Raw genomic sequence first — 15,811 nt, 5'->3', positions numbered from 1 at the left:
TGTCAGTTATTATTGCTCCATCTGCTATTTTTCCCTATTGTTCTTGCTTGCTTACCTAGTCTGATGATTCATCTGTGCACAGATCCAGACGTTAATACTGGCTGCCCTTGTGTAATGCCTTGAACATGGGCTGGCATATGTAAATATTGGGGGCGTACATATTAATGATCCCGACTGTTACGTAACAGTCAGTGTTATGTTGAGATTCCCCTGTTCTCCGGAAGTCTTTTAAACAAATGAGATTTATATAAGAAGGAGGAAACAATGGTGTTTGAGACTCACTGTATGTCATTTCCATGTACTGAACTCTTGTTATTCAACTATGCCAATATAAATTCAATTTTCAATTCGATGGCACCTTTAAACCAATTTAAAAATAATAACTCAAAGACTGGGAAAGCCTCTTAGCTGGGCCTCAAATGGGAACAGAAATTAGTGAAAGAGGACATATTATGAAAAAATAATAACATTTTCCTTGTTCTTTTCAGGTAAAAGAGATTAATTTATCATTAGGTTTTAATTTTCCAGATTTTATTCAAGATTTAAGAGAGAAAATATTAAGACCTTATCTATGCATGTATACATTCAAATAAGATAACGTCCAAAAACAAGTGATGTTAAACACGTACACAGAACATTATCTATGTCCCTGTTAAGTTAGAGATAGTAAGGTTGTTGGGTATCTCAATGGGACTTTATGTGTAATCAATAACATCAGGACAGTAGCAGAGGCATCCCATAGGGGTCACAGGCCGCACCCCTCAGGGATCTGAGCACTTAGACAAAACAAGAAAGTCAACTAGAGAGGAAAGAGGCAAAAATGCTGTCCATCAGGCAGACGACAAGCCAAATAGTTTTCAAAATACAGACCCCTGACCCACATTAACTTCATTCCACAGCCACATTTAAGCCTGAATCCCCAGGGTCAGACTCCTCCAGAGTCCAGAGAACCAGTATTATCCAACACATGCACACTGTCTGTTTTTGCCAGCCCTGTTTGTGATTCGGCAGGCCGCATTACATGTGATAATCCTGTGGCTTCAATACTGGGGATTGCAGATGCACTGAGTATATAATGAATTTCCTCAAGCTCAACTGTGATTGGATGAGCAAATAGCAAATAGCACATGCTGGTACTTGTTATTAATTAATATTAGAGGGTCATCAACAAAAACGCAGTCCAAATGTCACCATGGTGAAAAATCACAATGCAAAACACTACTAAAAACAACAAAGGAATAAAGCTTCTACTTGTTTTGACAGTAATGCCATAGTAGAACCATTTTGGGTTCCCCAAAGAACTTTTCAGTGAACAATTCTAATATGAACGGTTTCTTTCTTAGCCATTTTAATAATCTAAAGAACACTTTTCCACTATAAAAGACCTTTTGTATCAATAATAAACCTTTATTTCTAAGAGTGAATTGTAGTAAACATAATATACACACACACACAAACACACAGATGCCCAACCCCTGACCCTCATCCAACAAAAACAGATCAGTACACAATGGACAAACATGAATCAGAGAGGACAGTAACATATTAGATAAATAAATTATCAACAGGCTGTTTACGTATAGCTGATTAAGTAAGCATTATGTCACTTGGCACACCCACAGGAAAAATGCACACCAGTCTCATTCCATTCACAATAGTTCCTCAGTTGAGGTCAAAACTTTACGGCTGCTTCATCTGAGTCACTTAGCTATGGGACAAAAACGACAAGCACACACAACAGTTCATCTGGGGCCGGTTGCACTAGCACTTGAACTTTAGACATGATAATGCTGTCAAATGTGCAAATGTCAATGTTTTTTTTCTTTGTATCAGTATTTATTTATTGATCTTTATTCATTTCAAATACATTTTCTGAATGTAATTTAGCCTATTACATATAAAAATACCTATTATGATCACGATTAAGTAGTATCGTACTTAACTTATTTTTACCGTTAGTTACACAAGGCAAAGGTTAGAATGAAACTGCATTTCAACACAACTTCTGCTCATATATTTGAAAGCTGCTATTGGAATATTGAGGGTAAATGTCATCTTGTGCGACTATGCATTACTTTACTCTAGTGTGGACTTTTACGTTTCAACTTAAGTAAGAAATTACTAATGGCTGATGCAACCCTACCCTAGGGCCAAAGGGTAAGTATGCATAAAGCTTATCTATCTGCAGTGATCCATGTATCTTCACATGGCAACCCACACAACAAACTCTAACTGAGCTACACTAGCTGAGAAATACAGAAAAAAACCCTAAAGCGTCAATGTTAAAGTGACATCATATTCTGATTTCTCTAAAGCATGCTCACCTGGCAGAAAGGTACATCAAGAGCACATTGTCACGTGAAATCCAGGCAGCGAGAGCCGTGTTGATCTCAGCCCTGAATGCTGCGGTGTGGGAAGCACGCAGACCGCAACGGCTCATACATCTCTCACCATCAAATCAGAGAGCTGGTCCTGAAATAGCGGATGAAACTCCCTCTACTCCACAAGAGCAACACAAAAAAGCACTCTTTGAAACAGCACAGCCTCGGGTTTAATTCTCCACTGGATTTACAGTAGAAGCAGTTTGAATATTTTAATATCTGACTACAACTGTAAGCTTGAGCTCAGAGTCTGAATAAGTGCTCCGTCCACACACACAGTCAGACAGATGTTCCCGGTCTAACTGGGACCGCCCTCTTCCTGTATGCCACACCTCCTTTTTGCACTGTCCACTGGGAGAGCTGACAAGTGTACAGTGAAAAAGAATCTAAGATGTTAAAACGGTAACATGAATTGGAGGACCAAACACTAGCCAGCATTAGCTAAAACGTTTTGTTTTTTTTAAATAAAGCTGAAATTAAATAAAATATAAATATTGGATAAAAAATTAAACTCAAATGAAAATTATATAAATTTAGGTTTATGTTGAAGTACTAAAATTACTAAAAAATGACAGCTGAAACGCTAAAAAAACCAAAAACAAATGAAAAAGACAAGAGCACATAAGAAATTTACTAAAACTAAAATTAAAATTAAAATCTAAAAAATAAAAGCTAATTCCAAATATGAATAAATATTATAAGAGTATATAAATAATACTAAAATAACACTAAGGCAACTGTCACAATCACAAATTATGATGTTTACTGGGGAGGAGGTGTGCTATTATTTTTTTTAAAAGCAATTAGATTTAGGATTTTCAATAAGCGGCCATAAAATGAGCAAAACAATACTATTAACATGAATATCTTAAAGACTTGGGGGCTCTTTTGACTCAAGATAATAGACAACCACACTAGCAACCACACAGAACACATTAGAAACCACACAGCAGCACACTAGTATTGTGTCGGCAAGTTTTGCGTAAACAAGCACCACACGTTTTCTTTGGAAAACATAAAAATCTAGAACTGTTTAAACTTTAAACCCTTTATAAACATATTAAAATGTTTTCCACTGCCAGCAATGTACTAATCCTCACAAATAAAGATGTTTTCTTTACTAGCTTTCTCTACGTGCCTGCAAATAAAGCCTGCTTTTGTTAAAGTGGGTTCAGTGAAGATAGTAAACAAGTTAAAGCAGATTATGCAAGACTTGATTTGAAATCATCAAAATTCTGAATGCCTTCTGTCTATTAACTCCAGTTTACAAACATTTAGCTTAAAAAAAAAAAAAAAAAAAAAAGCTGGAGACGACGATTAAAAAGCTGAACAGCTGTCACAGAACATCTTTACTGCAGAAATGCTAGAGATTATTTCCATTTTTTGGTTCTGACCTTTTGTAGCAAAGAACTACCAGCTTTCAGGCATATCATGCAAATCCTATCTGGCGGAATGCTGGAAATACTGTTTGCATAGACTATGAATAAATCTTAATACTTTTTGTTATTTGTTTAAAAAAAAACATGTTCAATTCCACATGGCAAAGCATCAACTAATTTTACATCCGTAATGACATTTTTGCGTTAAACTGGATTGATTAAATTGTGAAAAGTAAGCGTTCAATAGCAGAATGGAGCCAGACCTGGATGAGAATTTCCGGATATTGGTTGTTGACATTGTCTAACACTGACCCGCTGAAAAGGAAAGTTGTTTCAGAGACTGAACAGTTTATTACACTTTTATTAAAGGCTATGAAGACCAAAAAAAATGTCTTTGGAATAATAATATAATCATGCACAATAAGACCAGAAACATGTATTAAAAAAGTTCACAAAGTTTTCATTTCATGTTGACATAAACTGTTGTCCGACACTCACACAGCAGACATCTGATCACATAATACACACTGATTGATCATTCAGTTAGCATCAGCCCATATCACTCCAGCGACTGATTAATCACTAATTCACGTCACTCCATTGATCTCCATCAACCAATCAGCTGTGCTCTTGTACACAGACACAAAAACACGTACACAGTGTCTACCTTACTTGAGCAATCTGCTTCAGATATGAAATGCCATTATTTTCCCAGAATATCACTTGGAAGCAATAATGAAAGCCTTGGTTTCCAAGAGCAGATCAAATTTCCTCTGTTTAAAGGACACGAACCAGAGTGTATCTGGCTCTTTCCTCTTCTGTGCTGAGCACAGGTCACAGAGGTCAGGTTAGGGTCGTTGTCAGGAAGTGTGGGTAGTGCTAATGGGGCTCTATGTCTGTCAACAGCAATTATTGATCATGAACTTTGCTCTTTTGCATCAGAGGACAAATACATTCACTTGACTCCATCAGCACAACAACAGCTATCATCTGAGGTCAGAGTCTATGCCAATTTTGTTAACATGAACATTTTTAATACAATATCTAACTGCAATATCTCTTGGTTATATATTAGAATATTTCTCCTAAATACAATTACATTTTATGATGGAAACAGCAGTGCTTGCAAGGCAACAAAAAAAAAGTTCAAATTCTCCAAAACTGTTCGCCAAGCTTTCGATTAAAATTCATATTTGAAATCACCAATGAAATCTGACAACAACTGTCTTATAAATTTTGTTTCTAAACTCCCAAATCATCACAAAATAAATAAATAAATAAAATTCAGGCTGGATCAAGCTAACGCGCAGTCTAAACAAGCGTCTCTATAGAAAGCGCGCGTCTGACTGTTTCTATAGGAACAGTTTCTACAGGCAGCTAGAGTGATGCGATGACTTTACCAATCAGCGATTGCCTCTTATTTAGAAGGTGGGACTTATTCTGCCATATTGACATTGCACTTTCTCTTTCTATATATAAAGTCTTTGATGAGAATCAACACATTATTGTTCCTTAGCAGTGCAGATGATGTTCAGTATGCAAATAAATTTAATAGCGACGATGTGCAATTCAGAATGCAATAAAGGATTTTAAGTCTAAATAAACCAGGTAGTAAAAAATAAATAAATAAATAAATAAATACCCAAAGGGATTTTCACCCAAAAATGAAAATGACCCCATGATTTACTCACCCTCAAGCCATCCTAGGTGTATATGACTTTCTTCTTTCAGCCAAACAACACAATCAGAGTTATTAAAAATATCCTGGCTCTGCCAAGCTTTATAATGGGAATGAGATTTTGAAGCCCAAAAAAGTGCATCCATCGTTCATAGTCATGTCATTGTGTACTGACACGGAAGGGAAGTTAGTGCTTTTTAGATGCAAGTCAAATGCGTATGCATATGTTGTGCCAGAAGCTTGTTATTTTACTTTATAAAGTTTTAAATAAGGATATTTGTTTTACACAAATGCATCGATTCGCTTCAGAAGGCCTTTGTTAACCCCCCGGAGCTATGTGGATTACGTTTAATGATCGATGGATGCACTTTTTTGGGGCTTTAAAATCTCATCCTCCAATCACTCCCATTATCCACAAGTTTCCTACGCCCCATGAGGCCTTGCGTCAAACGTGGGAGCGTCTTCCGGTTCGAAGTAAACAAGCTGGACGTGACACTCATTCATTCAACAGTTGACAGTCATTCAAGATTTAACGATCCAAACTTGCGAACGTTTGTTTTTTACTTAAAGATTTAAGATTCCGGCATCAATATTTGAACAATGTTTTACAATAAAAAATGTTACAGTAATAGTAATGTATTCATTTATGTCAGGAGTGCACATCAATCATGCTAAATCTAACTGATATTTATACTGACATAAAAAGAAAACACAGACCTATTCAGTTACGCCTGCTTCCATTTATTTGCGATCACAAGAATGCAAAAAACAACTCCACTAAAGCTTTTAAATCCAAAGTCTTACACATTTAGAAATATATTGATAACATACCCTATGTTTACGTCACTTTTCTGAGACTTTCTATTTATTTTCCTCTAAATTATGCGATGATTGATATCCGAGGATGTTTGCGGGATCTCTCTATCTATCTATCCTGATCCTGATCCTTTCAGCCAGAGCAACAGAGGGAGCTCATGAGAAGACAACAGGAGTTATGAGTTATACGAGTTAACCGGAGTGTGAATCTGTGAAATATGCATTTGTCAGGAATCAACAGGCACAGGGAAGAGACAGATAAAACATTAAACCAAATAAATACACGATTATAATCACATAAGAACTGTCTTCATTCCTCAAGCAGTCTCTGATATTTCCCATAAACGTGTGTAGCCTTTTAGCATCGCATACTGTGGAAACGCGACTGGCTCTGGCACGCACGACACATTAGGAGCCAATATAACATCATAAGGCTTTTGTGCTAGCATCAGTGACGGAAGTACAGACAGCGGGTTGTTCAAGTATTGCAGGGTCAGGATGCTCTAGTCATGCAGCAGCACTTTTGTGGAAGGTCAGTAAAGTAAAGAGCAATTAAGGACACGAAAACTGTTTATTGTATTGTGATATTATTAACTAATAATGTAGTAAACTGAGATGTTGTCCCTGAACACCGTAACGACATCTCTCATAAAGATTTGCAACTTTACAAAGTAAACAATGATCCAAAAAACAGCCTCTTCGCTAATTAGAACACAAAATACCATTGGTATGCTATTTCCGCCGCCTCACCGGAAGTTGTACCCACGTTCTCTTTTACAGTAGCGCCCCGCGGAAACAGGTGGATAAAGCTTGGAAGAGCCAGGCTATTTTTAATATAACTCTGATTGTGTCTGGCTGAAAGAAGAAAGTCATACACACCTAGGATGGCTTGAGGGTGAGTAAATCATGGGGTCATTTTTCTTTTTGGGAGATTTTGAAATTGCCAGGTTTTATAAAGGTGTTTACATGCTCGCCTTGCAAGCACTGTAAATTCATTATATTTGTTTTGCCATATCTGTATCAAATCTTTATTCATGTCAAAATAAAATAAAATAAAAAATTAAATTAAATTAAATGACTGCTCCCATAAAGTTCAGAAATGTATTCATGATTAATGATGCTAATTCCACAGAAATGACATGTGCACACACTCTTGCTCTTGCTGACCTTTTGCACTTTCAGTCACTGATGACTAGATTTAAAAAAAAAAATTATAATAATAATAATATATATTATGAGTTAATCTTACATTAATAAAAAGACTTGGTTGACAAACTGCAGGGGACGTTCGTCACGTACAGCCTACAGTGCATCACATCACCAGCTTTTAAAGGGATAGTTCACCTAAAAATTATGTCATCATTTACTCAAGTTGTTCTAAATCTGCATTTCTTTGTTCTGTGGAAATTAAAAGAAGATATTTTGAAGAATGTTGGTAACCAAACAGTTGCTGGTCCCCATTGATTGAGTTGTTGTTTTTTCCTCTATACTATGGAAGTCAATGGGGACCAGCAGCTGTTTGCTTACCAACATTCTTCAAAATATCTTCTTTTGTGTTGAACAGAACCAAGAAGCTCATACAGGTTTAGAACAAATTCTAGTATATGATGACAGAATTTTCATTTTTGGGTGAACTATCCTGTTAATTATGCCTCAACATATCTGAACACCAGCACTGTGAAACGAGGACACCATTTTAATATTTTTACTTTCTTTCTTCAATCAGTGCAGCACAAAATGCAAAGCATTTAATCAGATACAAACTCAAGTATGATAAAGAACCAGATCTGATTCTTCAGGTTGTGAGGCGTGTCTCGAGTAAACATTCAGAAAATACAGCCATATCCTCTCTGAGGGATTTCACACACCCTTAGACTGTCAGGTAAAGCGACGGGTGTGGGAAGTGGGTGTGCCTGATGACAGGATGTGCATCATGTAAACCTATGGGCCTATGGGAAAGTGTTTAAAGTATGACCACACACTATCTGCGGAGGGCTATTCCACCACCCACCACTGACCTTCACCCAGATTATCCCCTGCTCTTTTCAAAATACTAGAACAAAGTGAAGAAATAGAAACTTTCGCTTCGGCCAAAAACCGCTTATGACGGAATGGATAAAAGCTTGGCTCTAATAAATCAGGACTGGATGCATAGAAAAAGTATCAAGGTTACAAAGGCCAGCAGAAATCACTCATTTCATTTACACAAGAGTCATATCAACACACCCACTCATTGCACAGCAACCAAACCTCTTTTGTGGCCATAAAAGAAGGGATATCCTGTTTCTTCAAAATAAACGCACAAAGTCACTGTCCAAACAGACAAAGTCAAATTCTAATAGTAAAGTTTGCCAGAAAGCTGTTGAAAACACAGCAGCCAGTGCAAATCGGACACAGTGTCCTGTCTTCTTTATTTGATATGACCCAAATCTAATCCACAGCAGTTCAAAACAACCTGAGCTTTCTGTTTTAATGTAAAAGGGGTAGAATTTATTCAAAGTGTCTATAATGTTTAAATGGACAATAAAGTCAATGTTTTGGGTCCATGAAATCTTTTTTTCTTTTCCATTATACAGTAGGTGTGTCACACACAGGCGGATGAATTCAAGGTGTGACAACTCAGAGCCTCGCCCTTAAGAAACAAGATGTGATTTATTTGTACTTAAACATATAGCTGCACATGACAGCAAGTGTTGACAACCACCATTTAACCATTCATTCTGACAGCTAGTGGTAGCTAACATGGAAATAATTAAGTCCGAGACATGACCTAGCATTCCCTAACCCTACCGCAACTATTATCGGCCTCATTAAATATAGCAGAGAGTGAATAAATAGTTTTTTTTTTTTTTTCAGAAATAGTTCTGGCAAGACTGGTGGCACAAACAGTCTTGCTTTTGTCCGTAGTCTAGGGGATGAAGCTGAGAGCTCTGTGGCCTTTCTTCCACGCCGCAGGATAAATGTAGTCAGTTTTCCCCACCATTATTGCTCTAATGTGTGCCCGAAGGGCTTCTAGTCGTTGCCAAACCAGAAGAAGCATACTGGTTCACCCTGGTAACAAAAAGGGCAATAAAATTCCCCCCGAGAATCACATTGCCACTGGCTACTGTTTGGAAACACCCTACCGCATGTGCCGGCACCAATCCAGAGCCAATTAGAGACCTTTAGACTTGATTGCATTTTCAGCCTCAGCGGTCTTGTTGGGAACTTGCATTTCCACTTAAGTTAAACCCACATTTGCACACATTTCATGGCCCACTGAAATGTTTAGTTAACGCTGGCAGGTCACAGGCATTCCCTTCTGCAATGCAAGCTAGCGCCCTCAGCTCTTGAACACAATGACCTCCAAAACATCTTTGTTTCAATCCCCAAGCGTATTAAATGTCGGCCTGTCTTCCTGGTGCAAGAAGAGTTCAAGGCTACGCCGTTTCTGCTGCTTTGGTACATTACTTGAGCCTCTGATGTGGATTCAATGGACAATGGCTGCTGGCCACCACCTTCTCCATCTGGCGAATCCATCACTTAAAACCCACTCCATGTAGAAGCACTGTCACGCCTTCCCATGTGTCACTGAGGACATAGGGTTTCAAGCTGGAGAAAGACAGTGCAAAATAAAATTATAAAATAAAATAAAATCTCTAACTTCCAGCTTCTCCTACAATGGATCAAACAAGAAAATGAAGAGAGAAAAAAAATATCTCACTTTTGGCTACTTCTGCAGATGATTAAAAATAAAATAAAATAAAATAAAATAAAATAAAATAAAATAAAATAAAATAAAATAAAATAAAATAAAATAAAATAAAATAAAATAAAATAAAATAAAATAAAATAAAATAAAATAAAATAAAATAAAAATAGAATTAAAACTTCGGCTTCTCCTACAATGGATCAAACAAGAAAAGGAAAAGAAAAAGAAAAAGAAAAAAAGAAAAAACATTACCTCTTACTTTTGGCTACTTCCACAGATGATTAACAAAATAAAACAAAAAACAAAATAAAAAAATAAAATATAAAATAAAAACTTCCGGCTTCTCCTACAATGGATCAAACAAGAAAATGAAGAGAAAAAGAAAAGAAAAAAAAATCTCTCACTTTTCGCTACTTCCACAGATAATTAAAAATTAAATAAAATTTAATTAAATACAATTAAAATTTATAAAAATTTATAAAAAAAAATTTATAAAAAAAAGAATCTCTCTCATATTTGGCTACTTCCACAGATGATTAAAAATAAAATAATATAATTTTTAATAATATTTTATCTAATAGAATAAAATGAAATAAAATAAATTATTAATGATACTTTATACATAAAAATATAAAGCTGCATATTTAGAGATATTTTAGTATTAGTATTTAGTATTTGAGGGTTTGTGGCATCAAAACGTTTGAAAACCCCTGGCTTTGGATAAAAATCTACATTAAATCCAATTAGATTCAAAGGCTAAATGCTTTGAATGTTTTAATGGCTTGGACTGTATAAAGTAATATGAGAGATTACATACCTTTAAAAAAAAAAACATACAGTATGTGTTACACACCTGTCCCGTGTAAACATTAGATACACTCTTGCAATTTTTTTACCACATTTGGAAATGGCTTTGGATTTGTTCATCTATACTGGCACATTTCCACCTACCGTCAAGCTCAAACTCTAGATCTGGGTATACTTATACAGCAAGAAACACAAGTCAAGCACAACTGCACTGAATGGTTTTAACTAAGATGAGTCAAAGAAGCAAACCTTTAGTCGATCTCCATTAAGGAATGCCACTAGGGCTCTTTTAGGGCGTCAGTTGTATGTTGCAACAGGATGCCATGGGCTGTGGCAATGATGGACACTACAGGAACCTGTAGAAAGGACAGATCAGCTCAATGGTATTTGTGTCTCCTGCCCATGCTGAGAGCCTCCTGCCTCTGGGTGGTTAGAGGTGCAATGCTTTTTGGAGCACTGGGGTGCCAAGCAAGACCGTAATATGAATAGCATGAGATCAGAGCATTGTCCGAGCTTTATCCAGGAGAGAATGGCAAATTTAAACAGCTACACTGGGCTTTTGTTCCACTACACTGGACAGAGCTGGGATAGGCCTCCCAGAACACCTCCTTTATCCAAGGCACACAAACCCGGAGGCACATCCACATCCACACCCACACACACACACACACTCAATCACTCACACGACTTCCGCAGGCTTGTGCAGTGCAGTACAACCTCAAATACAACCCAATGAAGAAGAGGCTGGCACCAGAAGACAAGCATGCCACCATTGATAAAAAAACAGATCAAAAGAGAAACAAACAATACGTGTCTTAACAATGACAATATAAAAACCTCATAATGAAACTGAAATGACTGAAAATCACCTAAAGGGTGAATCTAATTAAAAATAAATAAATAAATATATCTATATATATATATATATATATATATATATATATATATATATATATATATATATATCTATATATATATATATATATAAATATATATATATCTATATATATATCTATCTATCTATATATATATCTATCTATCTATAAAACTAAATATATCTATCTATCTATCTATCTATATATATATATCTATATATATATATCTATATATATATATATATATATATATTTATTTCAATATATATTTCATATTTTCTTTATATATATTAAATGTGTTTAAAATATACATATATTTTTTTTTATTTAATATTTTTGATTTTATATTTGATTATATTTTAGATTTTATTTATTTATTTAATATTTTATTTTATTTTAGTTTTATATTTGATTTGATATTTTATATTTGATTTTATATTTTAAATTTGATTTTAAATTTGATTTTATTTCAATTCAATTTAATTGAAATTTAATTTAATTACCCTATTTTACCACCAAATCAAAAGGAAGATTAGATTAGAATTGTATGGCATAAATCAACAAATTATATTACATTATATTATTAAATTAAATTGATTAAATAATTATCTCTCTCCCTCATATTATATATATATATATATATATATATATATATATATATATATATATAGATTGATTAGAATATTGATTAAAATATTACAAGCATATTGTATTGCATAAATTATCATTATAATAATTTTATTAAAAGCCATCATTGATTATACACAATTATAATATAAATAAATCTATTATATCATATTATATTATAATTTATAATGACAAAAAAAAAATGCATTATTTTGCATGTCACAATGCTAACAGTGGTCCTAAAAACAAGATATATTTTCTTTAAATAAAATAAATGTAAGAATAAATAACATTTCTTTTGATTTTGAAGTGAAATATGACCCGGACATCTTCTCGACGGGTTTTATCTTTCTATCTTTTAAAGTTACCTACTGCAGATATGGCAAACTAAGAATGTCAATCTGGGATAAAAAAAAATTAAAATAAAAATAAATAAAAAAAACAATAAAGGTGTAGCATAGTACTTTAGGCAAACAAGAAACATCTCTCACAGTGCTTTAGAGACATCTCTGTTGCCATGGATACAGCAGAGGGGTTGTCATGGACTGAGGGTTTTAGGTGTTGTCTTTAAACTTGAAACTAGATTACAATTTCTCTATCTTATCAAAGAAACATGCGCATGTGATTATCAGACCAGAATATCCAAACGAGCTCGTCCTCTTACTTTCAATTCTGTATGCACAGCAAAAGTAAAAACCAGCTCCAAATCCCCCCAAAAAAAGCACACATATTTAACATCTTTCTATTTACAACATATTTCATCATACATTACGTATTCAAAGAGACACAGAAACTACACATAAACAGCACTTAAAACCTAAAAAAAAAAAACAGATTAGCTCAGACAGAGGCAGAGTCCACAGGAGGGTGGAGTCTTCCGTCTGGTATCGGTTGCACTCTGAAAGAAGTCCCGGTATCACATCTTGGCACTATTTTGACATTCTCTAGCCCTGAGATACTGAAGATGTGTCAATGTGACCCCACCTCTGTAATTAAAGACATCTCCCACACGTCTAATGTCAGCATCTCTACCAGCCTCCCTAATTAGGCAAAACAAACTCTCGTTGCTGAGCTCGACCACATACATGCTCACACGCCCTTCACATAAACCATCAACCCTCTCCCAAAAAAAAAAAGTGCTGGGACTGCAGGCAGGAATTCTGGGCCCTGCTGGAGGGATTTGGCTGATCGCCCAGCATGTTAAGCACTAGAGGTGTGACTAAACGAGAGACGCTGAACACTGCACGATGCAACAAATTAATAAGGTCAGACGGCCCTGGATGAGCAGTCGCGGATATAAAAGGAATGTGGCAATGATTTTCGATGCGAGCGAACCTGCATTACATCCATGAGCGAGCAGCAATTTCAGTCGCATCAGACTCACGCTTTAATACTTACATTGTCACTGCAAGTCTGTGCTTGTGAGCTTGATGACAGAAGAATGCTATAACTGCTTGTTTTTGCAATAATTTAAAATGCTGAGGTGAATCGCGTGCAGACGTAAACGTTCAACTTAGTGTAAAATTAATGACAAAGGAGAAAATAATACCACACAAGTCCCAGGAGCAATATTTTATTCATCTAAACAATCAGAAAACAGACCTCACACACAGATGCCTATCAGTCCAAGATCTTTTTGGTAAAGCTACTGCATGTAATGCAAACGACCTATAGCTTGACAAGCAGTCTTTGCCAGATTTACGTGCCTACTTTTGAAAAAAAAAAGGACGACTGAGAAGGACATATTAGTAGCTACAGGCAGGTGGAATCAGGGAGAGGGTTTAATTGAACCAAAAATTTGGATAAGATCAATATTTCGGAAAAGTAGTTAGGTTTAAATGCATATATCTACAAAATGTTAACTTTGATGTGGAGCACACAAACATATTACATTAACTCAGACTAAATGCCACAAAACTCAGGAGTGTGCATGGATCTGATCTTGTCCCAAAAAATACCATAGCCTCAGTTTTGTCCTCAGTTATACAAGTCACAACAACCACAGTATCAAAGCTTATTACAGGAAACACAATGTGCTAAAAAACAAAAAACAATACATACTCTGTCCAGACCACAAGTTAGTGTACTAACAATCACTATACTTCTGCTGTGTTGTGAATGAACACTATCTTTCTCCTAATGTTTTATCTGTGGGTTTTAGTTAGAAAAACATTTCATTATCCTAACACACAACTCACATCAAAAGAAACCCTCAACATTTCTTCTGCAGTTCATGAAAAGTAGATTTTCATTTGCTTAATCATTAACTTTTCTTTGTCCTTCATGAACTAGAACAGCTGGAAAAACGGTAACAAATACTGTGAATTCAACTGAAGTAAATCTTGCGTGTAAAGGAGTTTAAATGGCAACATTGAATCAAACTGTCATGAGTTGGTAAGACAAACATGGTATAAAGTGCAGTTTTTTTAAGTGAACTAGATCAAAGTAGTTAAATAATTACAAACAGGCAGCGTTTGAATGCAAACAAATGTACTGAAACTGAAAACAAATGAGTTTCATTTGATTTATAAATCAGACTAGAATCATTCGTCCATTGAACCGCCGATTTCGCGTATCTCTACGTCCCACCCTTTAAAGACAAATCACTTAAAAATAAGTCCAAAGTCGGCTGTATTTATATTATTTGTTTTTCTGGACGTGTCATGTAGCTGTCAGTTTGACGTCTGAGATTGAGAACTTACCTGGTAAACAGTCCCATCCTCCCCGCGAACGCTCTGAGCTCGTGCGCCCTCATTCCCCGGTGTAACAATACAGCACGACCCAGCAGGCAGGTGACGTCATCCCTTTTAGACTTTGGGATTGACAATTATTGCGCATGCGCAAACGTTAGGGCCGCATGTTTATATGGGAAATGTAGTAAGCCTACTCTTTGTGAGGGAAAGTGCCACAGGCAGTGGACACAAAAACTATTTGGACATTTAAACCACACTTAAAAATTAAAATTAATTAATGACATGCATTGCTCATAAACAGATAAAAATAGAAGGTTGTAAGTCTGTAAATTAATAGAGGCCTTTGTTAATATACATTATACACTAAGTTACATTTATTTATATATTGTACATGGACTATAATTTGATCATTTAACTAACATTTATACAGTATTAGACAATTTTAATATATCTTATATAAAATGTTAAATCAAAGATAACATAATCCTTCTGTGCTGATTTTAGAAATGTGAATGCCAAAATAAAAGGGTTAATTCACCCAAAAATGAAAATTCTGTCATTTATTACTCACCCTCATGCTGTTCCAACACCCAAAAGACCTTTGTTAATCTTCAGAACACAAATTAAGATATTTTTGAAATCAAAGTGAGGCCTGCATTGCCAGCAATGATATTTCCTCTCTCAAGATCCATAAAGGTACTAAAAACATATTTAAATCAGTTCATGTGAGTACAGTGGTTCAATATTAATATTATAAAGCGACGAGAATATTTTTGGTGTGCCAAAAAAAAACAAATAACGACTTATATAGTGATGGCCGATTTCAAAACACTGCTTCATGAAGCTTCAGAGCATAATGAATCA

At 35.3% G+C, this 15,811-nt stretch overlaps 1 protein-coding gene across 4 annotated transcripts in view; it reads right to left on the bottom strand.

Annotated features, from left to right (window-relative positions):
• Positions 1-15,051, bottom strand: part of daam1a (dishevelled associated activator of morphogenesis 1a) — a 65,357-nt gene extending 50,306 nt beyond the window's left edge. Inside the window, exons 1-2 of one of the 4 annotated variants that reach the window (XM_067366500.1) lie at positions 14,957-14,988; positions 11,002-11,108 (exon numbers count right to left, since the gene is read on the bottom strand). The gene's annotated coding sequence lies outside the window, so the exon portion shown is untranslated. Of the gene's footprint in view, positions 1-2,324; positions 2,631-9,704; positions 9,819-11,001; positions 11,109-14,956 lie in introns of those variants that run through there. The other 3 variants (XM_067366498.1, XM_067366501.1, XM_067366497.1) reach the window with 3 other exon arrangements.
• Positions 15,052-15,811: the final 760 nt, after the last annotated feature.

This window comes from Chanodichthys erythropterus, chromosome 18, assembly GCF_024489055.1.
Source record: "Chanodichthys erythropterus isolate Z2021 chromosome 18, ASM2448905v1, whole genome shotgun sequence".
Taxonomy (NCBI): domain Eukaryota; kingdom Metazoa; phylum Chordata; class Actinopteri; order Cypriniformes; family Xenocyprididae; genus Chanodichthys; species Chanodichthys erythropterus.
This window is presented reverse-complemented; position numbering and strand designations above follow the sequence as displayed.